Consider the following 17,588-nt stretch of genomic DNA (forward strand, 5'->3'; position numbering starts at 1 on the left):
TGCACCTCTTAGACTATCACTGCATACTGCAAAGTCAGAAACTCCTAAAAGAAGAAAACTTGAAAATCACCTTCTGCTCTCAGCAGACAAGGAAGGGTTTCTTGGTCTACTAGTGGCCCGTTTCTGCAGGATTGCAAGGGAGTACAGAGCACTTTTAATAGACACCAACAATGTGCTTTATGAACCATCAGGATTCATGCGACTATATATGTTCGAATGGGGTTTTCCTCTATGGAATATAGAAAAAAAAATCCTTGGACTCCTAAAGCTAAAGCTAATTTGTCCTGGATTTCCTCCTCTTCTGTGCTCTTGAGCTCTGAGTAGCTTTATTCTACATTTTGCAAGATTTATGATTAAGAATTAAGAAATCAAATTCCAAACATAAAGGAAAAGAAATGCAAATCTTTTCATGGAAGTTTCAATAAAAATAAAGGCTTAGTGTAAAATGTGGTTATAGATGGTGGCTAGACATGCCGTTTGAATATTGATCCAACAATTTCCTTGATATTTATATTCAAAGCACCATACATATTTTTGTAAATATATAACTTCCTAATGTAGGAAAATCTGAATCATCATATATTTTTCCAGTAAATGCTGTTTGGTAAGTAACATTTAGATATAATGATAATTGTTATTTGCAATGATGGGAAGATCATAATCTTCATGTGAATGTTAACTAACAAATAGCCAAGCAACTGGGAGATAGAAATATCAGTGCAATGCACTTGTTTCCTAGCTTGAAGGGAAGTACACATTAGTGAGAAATACAAATAATTTATTTGCTTTAAGGTACCAAGTGCCTCTGATATGGGTAGCAACAACAGCAAAAAAAAAATTTTTTTCCAAGATGACATTCATGGTGAGTTAATTTTACTATAAACTAATATATGAAAAGTACATATTCTAGATATGGTACATATTTATCATTTTTCACTCACTTTTTTTCTAGCATGCAGATGTGTGTATGTGTGTTGTATAAATGAGGCCATCCATCTCTACAGCTATGAGAGTAAATTTATAACACTGTTTACTGTCATCTGTAAAGTTGATTTGTAAGTCAACTATGTTAAAATAAATCTTTATAAAATAAAAAAATACATATAGGCAAAATATTTAAAGACAAAATATTTTTCCTTATATTCAAGACAATAATCTTGAGTTTAAAAATTAAAATTGGGGGAAATTAAAATTGAACAAATATACCTATTTAATAGAGGAATTACAGAAAAATATTAAATAAATTTAAAGATTGCATGTTTAAAATATAAATTTAAGGGTAAGACTTTTCAAAATAAACAAGGAAATATATCTACACATATATTTTAAATAACCAAAAATATGTACAGCATTCTGATAATATTTGCATCTTTATATATTTTGGTAAATTTATAATGTAGTCAAATAATTGAATACATGCAAACATGCATCTTAAATAATATATACTAGTTTAATTTACAGTTTAATATTTCAATAACTTAGATACTTCATCTATAAAGGTAACCTTTACTTACATATTTATATATTGAGAATGATGCTACAGACTTAAAATTTTAAAATTCTTCATTCAAAAAAGTGGAAGAAATATTTTTACTCATCACATCAAATAAAGGGTTGATCTCTAGGATATAAAAAGTACTCACAAAGGTTACCCCTGTTACATGTAAACAAATAATCACCTCCCTGAGGAAGACCAATGGATGGCCCACAGGCATATAAAAAAATGCTCATCATCATTTATCATTAGTGAACTACAAAGCAAGACAACAATGAGATATCATCTTACTCCAGTGATGACTGCATGTATCAAAAATATTGGGAACATTTTGTGTGGGTAGTGTAGTGGTAAAAAGGAAACACTTGGCATCCAATATGGTCCCCCCAAGCCAGGGGCTATTTCTCAGCGCTTAGCCAGGAGTAACCCCTGAGCATTAAAAGGGTGTAGTCCAAAAAACAAACAAACAAAAAAAAAAGAAACACTCATACACTGCTGATTATAATGCTGCTTGTCCAACCCCTATGAAAAACAGTATTGAGGCTTTTCAGTAAACTAATATTGATATAAGCCAGCAATCTATGCCAAGACAGGAAACTATGGATATATGGAGACTGCTATGTTTTCAGCATTCAGTACAGTAGCTAAGAGTTGGAAGAAACTTAGATGTCAAACAAAGGAAGATGTAGCCCCTAAATGTTACATATATGCAATAGAATACTACATAACTGTAAGGAATGATGTCATCATGCAATTTGTTGCAACATGGATGGAACTAAATGAAGTTCTGATAAATAAAGTAAGCCCGAAGAGGAGCAATACAACATACCACTGATATGTGGTATTTAGAATAACTGCATGAAGTAATGCAATATTTTAAAGAAGGGCGTTTGAAAATATGCTAGGCTCCAGATTATAGTGAGAGAAAGAACGAAATAAAATGGAGGAGGATAAATAGAAATATAAAAGAATAGGGGACAAGGGTCAGGTGTATTGGTGGTGTTAATAAAGGACAGGACAAGGGTCTGGAGAGAGAGCATAGCTGTAGAGTGTTTCCCTTGCATGTAGCCTATCCAGAATGGAGGATGGTGATTGTTAGAATCCTGGCATCCCATATGGTCTCCCGTGCCAGGAGTGATTCCTGAGTACAGAACTAGGAGTAAATCCAGAGCACTGCCACCAGGTGATACCCAAAAATATAAAAAAGATAAAAAATACAAAAAAAAATAAGAAAAGAAAGGACAGGACTAAATAACTAAGCCAGATGCAACAACAATGAAATCATGAGACACAAACATTAAAACCAAAATAAAGAAAGGACATTTTATGATAGCAGGTTGGGGGCAAGAGTGGTAGCATTGGATGTACTCTGGGAACATTGGAGGAGAAAGGTCAACGTTGGTGGTAGGATTGATACTTAAATATGATATGTTTAAAAGCCAACTAAGATGTCATTTCCTCGTTGTCATATCAAAACTGGCACAAGTTTGTGCCAGAGCAATGGTATAAATCTCCCAATAGTGCTTAGTTCCTGGTGCTGTTGCCCAGAGCTTTATCATTTCTACGTCTGGGATCTGGGGTTTGGTATTGGACTATGACTGTCCATTCTCCTGGAGAATGCGTTGTATACACATGTTCAGGATGGGAGGTACCCTTCTACTATAAAAAGTGTGATTTCTTATCCCTAGAAGATAAGATCTTGTTTCCGTATCTATGGTTTCCCCTTTTGTTACTGTGCCCATACAAAAATGTATGGTATCATACTATGTTGCTGGTGCTATTCTGGGTAAGGATGACAGGCTGCACACAGTCTCTGTGGTCTAAGACCAGGTTTTCCTATCACATCATCTAACACTAAATGGAAATCAGAAAAGGTATCATCCTTTGAACTGTGAAAAATAAGAGCACCAACAACAGAAAATGGACTTTGACAACCGTGACTGAACAGAACCTACTTGGGACCAATAAGGAAAACCCTACCCTAGGCTGTAGCTCAAGACTCTTATAAAACAACAACAACAACAACAACAACAAGATGTCTTATTGCAGAGGCCCAACTTGGACAACAGAGACTGAGCAGAACCGTTAGATCCATAATATCCTAGGCTTTGGCTTAGGGACTGCACGAAAACAGGGAGCTATTGTTACAGAAAACTGAACACAACAATGATGGATAGGAACCTCTAGAACCTTAAAGACTCTATTCTAGACCCTGTCCCATGACCTGTGCAAATACCAAGATCGCTAGCTTGATTTTCTCACACACAACTGAGAGGAAAGTTTCCTGGCACCACAAAAAAGCCTTTGGGATGGGGTAATGAGCATATATGGAGCCAGGGGTTGATCCCATGATGGTATGCTTCAAGGATGGAGAAACCCTAAATCTTTTAGGCCATGGGAATTCCCTTTCTTCCCCAATGCTTACTGTGCCTGCTAAAAAAAAATAGCGGGGGGAATGCCAAACCCTCCCACTCCAGCACCCCAACTTTTTCTTGTTTTGTTTTGATTTGGTAGTTTTTTACTTTATTTTCCTTCTCTTTTTTCTTCCACTTTTCTCTTTCTTTTTTACTCTTGTGGTTATTATTTGGTGATTTATTTTTATTTGCCTGGTGCATTTTTTCTTTTTCCATTTTTCTTTCTCTTTTTTTCTCTCTTTCTTTTTTTGGTAGTCGTTACCAATTTTTTTTCCCTTTTTTTCTTGTCCTCTTTATCTCCAATGACGGTGGAATAGATGCTCAATCTACAACAAGCTGTAAAGTGGAGACCAGTTGCATTAGCATTCTGTGGGGGTAAAGAAGGGAGATATGGGATACATGCTGGGAACAGGGGTGGAGGGAGGACAGCACTAGTGGTGGGAATGCCCCTCATTTATTGTCACTATGTACCATAAATGATGAAGTGAAAGATTTGTAATGCACTTTGCTCACAATAAAATAAAAAAAAAGCCAACTAAGAATAACTTTGAAAATTACAATGTTTAAATAAAAAATAATAAAAGAGAGAGAGAGATGGTTTCTGTAGTCAGATCTACAGCACAGTGGATAGGGCACTTATTTTCACCTGGCCAATCCATATTTGACTCTCAGCATCCTACATGTTACCCTGAGCTCTACCAAGCATGACCCCTGTGTGTACAGCCCAAAGTATATCCTGAGCACAGCTCTGTGCTGCCCCTTTGCCAAGAAAATACAGTTTCAAGAATCCCATTGCTTTCTTTTACTAAATAAAATTATAATCAAAATATTAACTTTCCAGCCTGAGTTAATTTTTCACGGGTTCACTATAGTTTATTTATTATTCCTGATGTAAATCCAATAATGTAAATGTAGATTCTCCTCTATTTTGACCTCCAGATCTTTTGGATCAACATACACACATGAATTTTATAAAATACATCACCAGGAAGTGCTGTCTGGCAAGCATTCTGATCTTATTTCAGTAGCCAAAAAGAGCTGGTAAAATCTGCAAAGCAGCAAACACTTAATCTACAGCAGACCCTTGTTGCTATAAATCCATAACTAATCAGGATCAGCTGATAATGAATGCAACTTGTCTAGAAATTTATGGGAGTGGAAACCCTGCAGCAATCTTGCCTGGATACCTCCAATTCTACACTACTCAAACTATTCACATTGTAACTAGGCTAGTGAATGAAACTGTAATATAAATGCAACTCAAAAGCTTCCAAAATATATTTAGCATTTACAGTTTGCAGGAATATATATATATATATGTTTAGCAGTTTATATGAATTCACAAATTCAGAACTCACAATGGAAGTAGAAATCATTATAATACACATGTCTTAGTTGAGGAAGCAATGTATGATTTTAATAAATGTATCTTTATTGTAAAACTTCACTAGCAGACAGAAGAACTTGAAACTTTGGTAATATTTATTAATATTAATCACTTGACCATAAATACAAATCAAAGTAAGGATGCAATAAAAAGACCCACTGCTGAGGCGGACTAATACTACAAAGGGTAGAGCATTTGCTTGCTCATGACTAAGCCAGGCTCAGTCCCCAACATTCCATCTAGTACCCTGAGCCTGCCAGGTGTGATTTCTGAGCACAGAAGCAGCTGTATCCCCTCAGCACCTCAGGCTGTGGTCCAAAAACAAAAACAATCAAAATCACCAATAGCTTCATTTGAAAGCTTTAAGAAATAGAAAATTGACAAAAATGTCGTAAAATAACTTAATCCTATTTTTGTTGATAGTGAGCTGTAAAGAAAATACACTTCATATTTTTGTCCATTGTTCTTGTTATTATAATTCTTTCCAAGTGAACTAAGAGAAGTATTACAACTTTTGACATAATATTGTCAAATATTTTAAAATCCCAAGAAGTTTTCTCTTTATAAATATTAATTTATATATTTATAAGTTACGCTTATTGGTTTTTAAACTGTCTTTTATGTTAGGAATCAGATATTTATCACTGTATGAGAATAAAGGTATTCTAAGCATAACCTAATAGTTATAAATTAAAGTGTAATTAAATAGGATACTTCTATCACAGGTCAATTTTATTTTTTCCTATAAAGTCAGTCTAAATATTTTTCTATTCTAAAATGTGGAAAGAAAAGAAGTAATTGAGCTTACCTATTTGTCACCTTGAATAATGAAAATCTCTGATAGAGCAATGGCTTCTTTATTTTAATCTATTCAGTGCATGAAGGTCTTATGCAAATGACATTGATGCTACAAAAATAGAATGGAACTTGTAGTTGAGAGATATTTAATTTTATTTCATGCTCTAGAATAATTATCAAGTTAATTTGGTTAAATATATTTATTTAAATATACTAAAGCACCAGAAATTTGGAAGGCCTATCTAATTCTCCAATAACTACAAGGTGAATTTATGGCCTAACATTTACATGATCTTGATCTTTTAAATTAATTTGTAAAATCCTAAATATCCTAGCATATTTAACATTTAATGAGACCTGCTTTCTATATGTCATCACCATTCCTCATACCTATAATTCCCAAAACACATTAAAAAACTGACATTAAAATTTTTCATTTCTTTGTTTTGTTTTATTTTTTTATTTTAGTTCTTGCCTTGCAGGGATCAGGGTTTTTCTCTTGGCTTTGAACTCAGAGACTTGCCAAGGCCAATAGCAGACATTTGTGCCCTATGCAGACCCAAATGAACTGAAAGCCCTTTCACGTGTACTGTTGCTCTGGCCCCTGGCTTAAAATGATGATGATTGATAGATAGATGATAGATAGAGAGATGATAGATAGATAGATGACAGATAGATAGATAGACAGACAGACAGACAGACAGACAGACAGACAGACAGACAGACAGACAGACAGATAGATAGATAGATAGATAGATAGATAGATAGATAGAAATAGAGAGAGAAGAGAGAGATAGAGAGAGAAAGATAGAGAAATAGAGCTATATCTCTGTATATATTATAAAGGCCAGAGAGACATCACAGCATATAAGGAGTTTGCCTTTCACATGTCTGACCTGGGACAGTCCCGGATTTGATGATGAACACTCCATATCATCCCCCTAGACTTCCAGGAGCAATTTCTGAGCACAGAGCCAGGAGTAACTCCTGAGGGTCACTGGATATGGCTAACCCTCCAAAATTATTTTGGGCTAGTCAATATATCAAATTATAGAGCATGTTCCTAGCTTATATGAAGCTCTCCATTTGATACTCTAAAGCCCAAGGCCCTTGAAGCACTTCTGAGTATTGTGGAGCACTTCTCAATGTTGTGCAGGTTTCTTCTGAGACCAGGCTTGCAATAAATAATCAAGTCTGCATCATCACTAGATCAAATATTGCATGAAGTATCCTATACAAATATTTGCTTTTATTTACAATCATGATAAAAACTATTATAACCAAATGCATGATAAAAACCCATGCATATTGTCATCCACCTCACTCATACACAGTATTTCTTCAGAGCACTCGGTCTACACTGTTATTGAATAATTCACTAGTGTTTTGAAACTGAATGTTTATAACCAAGAGTAGTAATTGCAAAATAACTCAAAAATTAAAAGCCAATACACCTTTAATTAGGTGTCTCCATACAATCATAGAGTTGAAGAAGCACTCAAAGATGAAATAATCCAATCAGCTACATATAATTATTACCTAAAATATAAAATATATATTTTAGATTTATTTTAAATCTTTTTTATTTTTAGATATCCCTCCATATATGTACACATGTTTGTATATTTGTATACATGTGTATATATGTGCATATATATAGTTTTTCTTTATAAATGAAAAATATTTAGGGGCTTAAAAGATAATATAGAAGATATAGCAATCATCTTTCATGAACCCAACCAATGATCCATATCATTCACCAAATATGGTTCCTCATACTCAGCATGAATTCTAAGCCAAAATAATCACTAATTGCTACTAGAAGTGGTCAAAACAATGGCAGCAAACAAGGAATTAAAGGAAATACTGACACGATCTCTCCCTATCACCATGGAAAGTAGATGGCTACATGTTTTATCATTGTCCTTAAATATCTGACAGCTTCTTTAAATAGGTTACTCCAAATAAACCCTCTTTTTCTGCAAGTATAGTTTTTTTACTAATATTCTAGTCAACTATGTTATACTTTTTAGAAAAAATATTCAGTCTACATATACATTTAATCATACATATGTGGAAAAACAAAATAGTTGTTCATGATTGCATTTCTCCACTCATGCATATTGTCATCCACTTCACTCATACATAGTATTTCTTCAGAGCACTTGGTCTACACTGTTATATCTATAATCCTAAATTTAATATAGCGACTGATAGCCAGCATCTAAAGAAAATACCTACTACAAGAAGTTCAATGCCAGTTTATTAAAGTAAGAGAGTCCCTTCTCTGGGAGTGAAAATAAGAAGCAAAAGCACCACAAACAATATAATGATAAACAACGTTGCCTCATGTAGTGCGAATGAATAATTATTTATGATTGTTCAGGTCACGATTAATCAGTCTTCTGTGGTTTTCTTCCAGAAAAGAAAGAGTTATCAAATTCTAGTTTCCACAGATATTGTCAGTGTACTGGAAGGACTGCAGCTGTACTATGATTCTCATGGACATTTAACTTCTGACAGCTGTGAATACTTCTTTGTGAAAGCAGACATTGCTCTTTGACTCAGAGTTTCTGGAAGAACTCCAAGATGCATTCTCAAATGATGCTGCAGGCTTTCTCAGCGCTTATTAGGAGATGGTGGTCAGAAAAGTCATGAATGGTGAAGGTGGAGAGAGACTTTCATCCCAGCGATGTACTATTTGTTTCTATTGTTAGAAATAGCTGAGGCAGTTGCTGAATCTAATATACACTTTTATCCTCTTAAAATGGAAAGATTATAGATGTTATATCATCAGTAACTGTACTTTTATTGAGAAGAAATTGATAGATGAAAATGTTCTAATATTTTCTAGGGTTCTCTATGTCACGTACATGACCAATACAGATCAAGGATTTAAATAAAGCAAAATATAGTTACCAATAATAAATATGGATATTTGGGATTAAGAAATTGAAGTGCTAAAAAGTACTTTATCAGTTACTAAAATTTTTATTTACTCAAGAAATTATTCACATTGCATTTTTGGTTATTATTTTGGAGAGTGGTCATCCAAAGATTTTTTATGAGGTTCATACCTACTTGCAATATTACAAAGCCAACTTAGCTGGACAATTCAGTATTTAAGCTTAGTAATATGTTTCATCTCATGAGCAGTAGTAAGGATTGGGGACTTCCAGAACTAAACCCCCAGTTTTGGGGGAAGGATATGTGATATAGGAGCCTCAAACTTAGGATCCTGTATGTACCAGGTAGGTATCTCTGGATACTGTCATCTCACTCCTCTATGCATTTAAAAATATCTAGAAAATCTTGCATAAATTTTAACTTTAAATTTATTTTCATAAAACATGTCATAAGGGCTAGAGTGTAATAGTTCTATTACTATACACAAATGATTTTTTCATAATTTCTCCTAAAACATGCCATTTTTATTTCAATATTTTCTTTATATTAAGTGATAGTCAAGGATAAAATAGAAATAAAGTTTTAAATGACATTTCTACTTTTGAGAAAAATAAATCATGTGCTCAAATATTACAAAAATTTACAAAGTTCACATATTCAACTTATGATAATTTCTGGCGAATGCTAATCTATTTTATAAGGTACATGTATATAGATGGTTTACCTACAAATATAGTTTATGGGGCAGGAGTGATAGCACAGCAGCCTTGCATGATGCCTACCTAGGTTCAGTCTCTGGCATCCTACAGAGTCCCCCAAGCCTGTTAAAAGTGATGTCTGAATGGATAGTTAAGTGTAAGCCTTGAGCTCTAACAGATGTGGCCCCAAAACCAAATAAAAATAGTTCATGATCCATAAATCTTTTGCCTTTAAAAATAGTTCATGGGGGCCAGCGAGGTGGCGCTAGAGGTAAGGTGTCTGCCTTGCAAACGCTAGCCAAGGATGGACCGCAATTTGATCTCCCTGCATTCCATATGGTCCCCCCAAGCCAGGGGCAATTTCTGAGTGCTTAGCCAGGAGTAACCCCTGAGCATCAAACAGGTGTGGCCCGAAAAACCAAAAAAAAAAAAAAAAAAAAAAAAAGAAATAGTTCATGATCCATTTGTCATATATTAGTTCATTTATAAGAACAAAACTGCACATTAACAACTTGGGTATATTTTAACTATGATCATTCTCAGAATAAATTTAATATTTTAGAATGATTCAGTACTTAATATATCCATATGAATATAATTACTAAATATTGATACATATTGTCTTTATTTCAATTCTAAACTAAGATTAAATTTCAAAGTGTGCTCAGGGAAGTCTGTCAGCTTTAGAGGTCAGACTTCAAATGAACGTGGTCATGGGTTCAATTCAAGAAACTCAAAAGTACCCATAGTTTGTAGTTCATAATCTGGATGTAAGTGGTATTTATGAAATATGAACGATAACTATTGATTTTGAAAAAATGTTCTCAAGTATGACAATAAATAATATTCCATGATTTATTGACAACAATTAAGAGAAAAGAATAAGGCACTACATAAATCAGCTAAAGAAAAATAGCTTTATATCTTATATATTGAATAAATTTTATTTAATCTTAGAATTTTATTTTTAAGCAATGCATAAATTGCCTTTATATGCTTGAGTTAAAATAGCTGTAAATAAGAATACAAATGGTATTCTAGTAAAATTGTTTCTTCTGTTTAGAACTCCCTTTCCATATAACTTTAATGATACTATATCATTAAAATATTTCTAATTATATAAAATTACATATTATATATAAAAATTATATAGTAGGGGTCTATAACTTCCATTTTTATCACTGAAAGTAGAACACAATTATTAATATTTGCCCAATGAATACTACAAGAAATATTACTTGCATATACAAGTCATGCAGAATTATTTTATATAATAAACTCACTTACCTTAAGTACACAATGCAGATGGTTTACCAGAAAGTATAGTATCTCTGAAATAACCCAACTATTTATTATAAAATATAAATTTTATATAATTAATTATACATATTTATATAATATATCATCAAATATATCTAATTATAAATATATGTAAATATACATATGTATTTAGAACAGCATCATGAGTATGTAGTCACTAATAAATTTTTGTTTCATGTCAGTCATTAATTAGATTATTTAGTAATTAAAGATGCAGATTGATGATTCAATGAATTGGATATTTCATACTGCTGATTCAAATTTAAATAGATTATCCATTGTGATCTATAACAATTAAGAATGCAGGGTTTGGAGCTGGAGTGTTGGTGCAAGCTGTAGGGCATTTAACTTGCATGCGGCTAACCTAGCAGAGACCATAGATCGATCCCAGCGTCTCATATGGTCCCCCAAGCCAGAAGAGATTTCTGAGAGCATAGCCAGGAGTAACCCCTGAGCATCACTGGGTGTGGCCCCAAAACCAAAAAGAAAAGAAAAGAAAAGAATGCAGGGGTTGAAGAGTTTGTAGAGCATTTAAGGCATTTACCATGCAGCAAACCTAGGTGGGATCCCTGTTACCCCATATCGTTCCCCACCCCACCAGGAGTGATCCTGGAGATCTAGGAGTAAGCAGTGGGCACTTATAGGTATGGTATATTCCAAAACTCTATCCCTCCCTCCAATTAAAGACTTTGGCACACACTTAATATGTATTATGACAATGACAATGAATCTAGTGCCACTGTACATTTTTTATTATATTAAGGAATATTTTTGCTAATGTGATAAAAACGCATCAAAATGAACCACTACCATTTTTTTTCTTTCTAGCAAAAAATACACCATCCATATTTGGGCTTCCGATTCTCATATTTTTATGATGAAGCTAAATTTAGAATTAAAGAAAGGTCAGTATTTGAAATTTTACAATTTAAGGTTAATAATAATTTTTTCTTCCAAGGATATTATATTTTAATAATAGTAACTTGATTGACCAATGTTAACCATAATGGATCACTAAAGTGAAAGTGGTAATATATTACACACAAATATACATGGATATATTTACTTAGGTAGTGAAAAGTTTATACAAAGCCAAGGTCCAGCATATATCTTAGATATTTAAAAACCAATTGGCCACCTTATTTCTGCCATAAGCCTTTAAACAATTTGTGTTGCCTTTGAAGTTTCTGTCAATGGAAAATATATTTAAGTGAAAATGCAGAACAATTTTATCACAAGTAGTTTACGATCGAAGACAAAGCTTAATGCAAAGATTCTAATAGTTGTAGCTAGAATTAAACACCAAGATTTCAGACCTTATTTTAAATACATAAATAGAATTTTATTTAAGCTGAAATCTTTTCCTATTTTTATGGAAATGAAAGGCACAATGTTTATTAATTCTAATTTTCTGAAAATTAGAATTTTCCAACCACACAATTTCTAACTACACAATTGAATAGTACAAACACTACTGAACTTCAAATTAGAAACTTTTAGAATAGATCAACTGCAACTGTTCAAGTGAAATTTGTTACTGACTGTCAGACTTGTCTGCAATGACAGACTGTGCTAGATAATTCCTGAACCAAAATACTCAATAACTATCTTTTTCAATCCTAATGTGACCCCATTGTATAACATGAATAAAAGCACTTTAGAGAACCCTTCATCATGCACAAAAGACACTTACATTCTAACAATTGTATTCATATGAAATAACATACCAATCCTCCTTCGTAGGATTATAACTTTTGATATGCCTGTAAAATGTCTTAACATCTTTAAAGAAATGGTAGAAGTCCTCAACTGAATTCATTTTAAAAGAATTAAATAGAGACTTCACAAAATATAAATCAGGTCCCTTGGCTAATGTGAATCATAATTCTCTTATTTGTTGAGAATGTCATAATTACCCTTATTACTTCTGAGTGCAGCTGTTCATATTTATTGAGTCTCTAAGCAAGACATCCCAGAAATTGCATAAAAATAAGTTTTAGTTTTCTAATTCATTTCTATCCAATGTCCAACATAGTGACCTGTTCAAATGTGGACATTTTTATATAAATAAAATATTCAAATATCCAAGAACTTATATTTATTCTCCACATCACACCAGCTCATATTAGCAATTTTCATATAAGGATAACAACCTACTCTCACTAGACAATGGGGGTCTTTAACTTCCATTTTTTATCACAAAAAAAGTAGAACACACTTGTTAATATTTGGCTACTACAAGTAATTTTATTTGAGCATACAATTTATGCAGAATTATTTTTATATATTAAACTTGCTTACGTTAAGTAGACAATGCAGATGGTTTACCAGAAAGTATAGTATCTCTAAAATAACCCAACTACTTATTATGAATTAAGTTATCACAAGCCTAATAAGTCTAAAAATATCATAGTATTGAGTATTTTTTGAATGTGTACATTTATAAATATATAAAAATTTATTGCATTTATAGAATTCATTTGATCTCATATTTCCTCCACTGAGGAAGAAAAACAATAAAATTCTATAAACTTTAAGATTTGGTTTAGGAGAAAAGAACAATTTTGAGCAGAAAACAAAACAGTGCTAGTGTGCTATATAAGGTAAGAGAATGTTCATATAAGATATCCTAAATATTGGATAGAAAGATAGAGAAGATTCTTTAAAAGTTTTTCAGACTTTTCATTGAATTGTCAAGGATGACAGTTAAAGGGTAAGTGAAACAGTTAAATGAAAGAAAGGTGAATACAAATTTAACTTTGGGATTTGGGGTATGATTGATGCATTTGAGATAGAGTGTATAATGAAGAAATTATAGGAAATTCTTGTTGAATGAATGATTCCAGTTTATAAAAGTTCCATAAGTATGGTCAATTGAGACATTTTCAACTGAATAGTGATGCTTCCTAAAAAAGAATGGTTAGACTTGCTTTTTAAGATGACTGTTTTTCTTTGAAGAACCCCAAATAGGCATTCTGTCTATGATGGACTTATTTCTTAAATTGTTTAGGTGGCAACTGGGAACCAGAATGAGATAATTTGGAAACTCTAAGAATCAATGAATCCTGAGACCATCATAACTCTAATAGAAAGAGACACAGAAAAGTTAGTCTAGCTCTATAATGAAACTGCCCTTTTTTCAATGGAATATGCTTATTTTAATGCAAGTATAAGCCAGATGGCAGAAGGTTCTAACAAGACCTGATGCTAATTTGTACATTTTAAATATGCCACAATTAAACATTCAGTCATCTTCCTGCAGATTTCAATAAAGATCTGCTGCTGACAATTTTAAGTATAAACACTTATCTACTGAGCCATTTTGATTTACTCCTCAGCTATCAGAGTTAAACAAAGTAATAAATAGGATTCCATATTATGAAATAAGGCTAGCTCTTATTAAAAATGTACTTATCAATAGCTGCTAAAATTGATGCCACATATAGAAGTTATAAAATGAACAATTGAAGTTAGAAATCTTTTATACTCTCATGAATAAAATGACCTAAAATTAAAATAATTTTATAATTATGGTACAAAATTAATTTAGAAAAAACATTATTTACTCCCATCACCTCTTATATTGTGCATTCAAAAAGTATTATTTTCAAAGTGCATGTTTTATTTTGAAATCTTTTATTCAATATGTGCATGCAAGCTGAAAAATTCTTAGTGAAAAATAGAAATAAGATGTATGATGAAAAGTAAATTTCCATTCTCCACAAAACTCTGAAGTCTTTTTTCAAGAGAAAACTACTTTCCTGAAAATGTGATCTATCTATTCTTCTAGGAATATTCCATTTTCCTCTGTCAGGTAGATGATAGCATATATACCATTAGAAATGGCAGAATTATTTTTTTATATATGCTATTACTTAAAGCTGAAAAGTGTTCCATTATTAGATGAATATGTACCAATATCAGATAATAATAAGATATGTAGGCTGTTTTTACTCATTCATAAATGCAAAGCATCTGTGACAAAGATTACACTTTGTTTTGCACGTATTATTTTGGTACACTTGTAGACTACTTTCTAAAAAGATTATTCAATATTCCCAAGTGATCCCCTAAAGAGGGTGTTTAATATATAATTCTTGCAAACGAGTACCACTGTGTATTCACAAGGAATTATATTTAGCAAGGGATATAATTTTCTCTTTTATTCCTGTCTTTCTCTAATAACCCCAGAGTATACTTCTAAGGTTGTGAATAATTAAGTATACAAGTGAATAAATCTCCATGAAATTCATCAATTTCAGATGATCTTGTAGAATTTGACAAATATCACTGCATAATATACCTGAGTATTATATGCCAAGTATTATCAAGTTGATTCAAAATATGCTATACTATATGCTACAATATACATATTAATGTAAATCCATTTAGAAATGACACGGAGAAACAATGAAAAGATGACTCATGTTTTTTCCCTTTTAGGGATATGTTGTATATAAATTTTAATTTCAAGGAGTGAAAAGCAATTTAGATTTAAAAAATGGTAACAGTAAATATTTCTGTAGATTTAGCTAATCCCATTGCAAAACAATTTATTTTAGTTAACATGGTAAAATATGAAATAAAACATCAAATTTCATTATTTTAACTAGCCAGTGAGGCTGTCATACACAAAAGCACGCTCAATGACTTTAGATTTTAATGATGCTTATAAAACTAATAAAATTTCATAATAATTGTTTAATAGTTCTTTAAACAATCTGTTAGGTTGCATTGTGAAGGATTATATTTCTAGACTAAGCACTATAATCTTTAAAGATAACACAGTAGTATGCACATTAGTGTGACACAATTTTAATATATTTTATATGATGGTTCCCCAAAATTTTTCTAGAAGAAATAATACATATCAATTCACAAAACATATTTTGTGTTTACATCTATAATTATATTATTAAAACTTTAAACTTATTACAAAATATAAAACTATAACTTAATAGAAGAAGATTGGCAATAATACTACAATTGTGATTATAGTAGCTGATAAATTAGTTTAATATTCATAAATTAATTGCTAAAGATTTAAACAAAACTCAGGATTTCAAAGCAATGTAGATAAAAACGGTTTAGTATTAAGAAATCTTAATTTAGGACATATGTAATTTAACCATCATTTTATTTTCAAGTTCACATGTATTCATTTGGGAATTATGTTTTGGCATACATGCATATCATATGGTTGTATCCTGTTAATAATTACTAACTAACATATTAATAAGTTTGTAGATAAAAGCCTAGACTCAAATTTGATAATATTTATCTCATTTGTTTATTGTTTCTATGCAGTAGCAACATTCAAAGCTAGTAAGAAAGGCTTATAAATTATGTATTTCCTTATTTCTATGATGTTTTTCTTGTGTTCTGGACTCTTCAGGTTCAAGTAATTTCTCACTTATCTGCAGAGAAGTATATAGAGACACCTAGTGGTCAATGTTTACTGCAGCTTTCTAGGCGTTCCTCAGTGTTAGTGGGGAAAAAGTTGGCTTCATCTTATATGAACTGCAAGAAATAAACTGGTATATTTCTAGTCCTCGTGTTTTTAACAGAACCTAATTTACTCACAGTCACTATTAAAATTTTCCATTTTTGGCAAAAATTATTTTCATTTTTAATTCAAATGTATATAAGCCAATAAAATTAAGTCAAAAGTAATCATCACTAAAATATGATATCAAAGATAACTAAGATTTAGAAAATACAAGGAAACAAGACAGTCATCTTTCAATTTTCCTGAGAGGTCCAGTCATTGACAGAATCATTTTCAAAATCTTCAGAATTCTACAGAATATACCAAGTTCTAAAATTATGTTTTGAAGAGACTTAATATTTATCTACAAAAAGTTTCTAACTGTATTTACTATGTTATCTCACATTTTGACATTTTAACACTTTCATCTTCAAAATACTACAGCTATTTCTGTTAAAATTTTCAATAGTGCTTGTCATTTTATAACAAACTGCCTAGATTAAAAAAACAATAAACTTTACCTGGATGGAATTTGCATTTGTGTATGTTTATGTAACATATGACAACCGTTACTAGGCCAAAGGCTTTTAAAATCAACAGTGACATTTATTTGAAGCTTCCATTTTTATTAGCCGATGTTACAGATTGCTTCCTTTCTCCCTCCCTTAAATATTCTGCGAATTTAAACAAAAGAAAAAAAAATGCCCAAACAACGTAAGACTTAACTAAAAGGGGGAAAAAAGTTGGAAAAAAAAAAGGAGAAAATTTCACACACTTACAAATCTGAGGGCATCCCAAATTTTACCACCTTTTAAAAACCAATTTTAATACAAAATGCCATGAGATTATAATGGCTATAAATAGATCATATTGTGCACTAACCTAACTTGAATAAAGATGTTATAACTAAAATACTTTCTCAAATATTCCAGATAACACCAATGACGTTTGAAAGGATTCCAAAAAACAAACATTTAACAAAGAAAATCTCTAAAATCTAATTTGCCTGCTTTAAGTTCCCAGTAATCAAAGGAAGAGACACATGTACCTTCAGGCAGTTTGGGGGCCACTTTCTTAACTA

This window comes from Suncus etruscus, chromosome 8 (genome assembly GCF_024139225.1).
Source record: "Suncus etruscus isolate mSunEtr1 chromosome 8, mSunEtr1.pri.cur, whole genome shotgun sequence".
Lineage (NCBI taxonomy): Eukaryota > Metazoa > Chordata > Mammalia > Eulipotyphla > Soricidae > Suncus > Suncus etruscus.